This window comes from Anopheles bellator, unplaced genomic scaffold (assembly GCF_943735745.2).
Source record: "Anopheles bellator unplaced genomic scaffold, idAnoBellAS_SP24_06.2 scaffold01913_ctg1, whole genome shotgun sequence".
Classification (NCBI taxonomy): domain Eukaryota; kingdom Metazoa; phylum Arthropoda; class Insecta; order Diptera; family Culicidae; genus Anopheles; species Anopheles bellator.
Window position 1 is genome coordinate 1 of NW_026686035.1, and position 1,841 is coordinate 1,841.

Genomic DNA, 1,841 nt, shown 5'->3' on the forward strand with positions numbered 1-1,841 from the left:
TTTACCTTCTCTGGTGAGAGTCGTAAGGTGGCTCGGCCGTGACGGAAGACACTCACGAAAGCGGACCTCGCGCGTACGCTCCGGTCGGCCCCTCCTACGCACACAGTTTCAATGATTGACCAGCCGCGAGGCCGGGCAACACATCAATATGCATCGGAGCCCTTGCGGGCCCGATAGTTGGCTATGCGGTGAGGATGGGCACTCAAAAATGTGTACATCGCACTGTGTCGTGCGATGCGCAATATGCGTTCAACGTATCGGTGTTCATGTGTCCTGCAGTTCACATTCTGACGCGCATTTAGCTGCGGTCTTCATCGATCCATGAGCCGAGTGATCCCCTGCCTAGGGTTTTGTACTCTCTTCATTTACCTACCGGCGATCTACGAGGGCACGCGCGCAAGGCGGGCACATAGCGTTCAACGTGTTTGCCCCGTGGGGCGCCACACCAACCGACTTCAAGGCTGCTTTTGACCGTGTCCCTCATGCACTGCTCATCGCAAAACTCGGGAAGCTTGGGGTCTCCCCCAACGTGCTTGATTGGATTGAGTCTTACCTCTCCAACCGGTCTTGTAGGGTAAGGGTTGGCTCTTCGCTATCTGAGGATGTTGCTTGTACTTCTGGCGTCCCCCAAGGTAGTGTTCTTTCCCCCCTACTGTTTATCCTGTTCGTCAACGATATTTGTAGCATCCTTCCCCCTTCGGGTCATCTGCTTTATGCTGATGATCTGAAAATCTATTCCCCCATCCGCAGCATATCTGATTGCCTTGCTCTGCAAGAAATCTTAGATTCTGTTTCCCTCTGGTGTTCTTCCAACTATCTCTTTCTTTGTCCAGAAAAATGCTCTATCATCTCGTTCTCTCGTTCTCGTGTTGTCTCCTTCAACTACTGTTTGAACTCCGTTTTCCTGTCTCGCGTCTCCTCTGTTAGGGACCTTGGGGTGACGCTCGATTGCTGTTTAACGTTCCGTGAGCACATCCTTGCAGTAGTTGCTAAGGCATTCAAGATCATGGGATTGATCAGGGCTATATCCCGTGATTTCAATGATCTGGACTGCTTCAAGAGCCTCTATTGCGCGCTCGTCCGCTCGACCCTTGAATACGCGTGCATAGTCTGGAACCCGTCGGGTCCGACGCTTAGTTCCAAAATCGAGCATATTCAACGCAGTTTCACCCGCATGGCCTTGAGGCGCCTTGAGGGTCACAATGCTTCACCCATGCCCTATCTCGCTCGTTGTCAGGTGCTTGGTCTTACGTCACTTGAGGTAAGACGTTCAATGGCACAAAATCTTTTCATAGGAGGCCTTCTTATGGGGAGATTCGACGATCCTGGTCTTTTGGCCCGTACTCCGTTTTACTGTCCTTCCCGTTCCTTACGTACTCGTTCTCCCTTCCTCGTTCCCCTTCGTCGTACACGTCATGGATCTACGGATCCCTTTCTTCGGTGTCTCCGTAGCTTCAACCTTGTGTACCACCTGTTCGACTTTCACCGTCCGTTCTCATCTTTCCGTGTTGCCCTTATAAATGTCCTCAATTCCTCTCCGTCTGTTTGAACTGAGTCTCAGGATTTCCCCACTCTCTGTGGTGGTTTCTATGCTTCCTTATTCTTTATTTTTCCTCTCTCTCTCTCTCTATCTCTGTTACACTTAAGCTCTCTTCTCTTTGTAAATATTTAGGATTAAGTTTCCGGGTCTAGCCTTATGGCAAACCTTGGTTGGAAATAAATTAAAATTAAATTAAAGACACGCGACCCTCAACACTCTCTCATATGTGTACACGCTGCAGGCATAGCCCGCTCCGGCATGTAGCACGAGGGAACGCGCGCAAGGCGGGCATAGAGCGTTC

At 50.7% G+C, this 1,841-nt stretch overlaps 1 non-coding gene across 1 annotated transcript; it reads right to left on the reverse strand.

Moving 5' to 3' along the window:
* Positions 1-196: 196 nt before the first annotated feature.
* On the reverse strand, positions 197-350 carry LOC131214692 (5.8S ribosomal RNA). The gene has a single exon (XR_009157046.1). It is a non-coding gene; the product is annotated as a 5.8S ribosomal RNA (ribosomal RNA).
* Between the last annotated feature and the right edge of the window lie 1,491 nt (positions 351-1,841).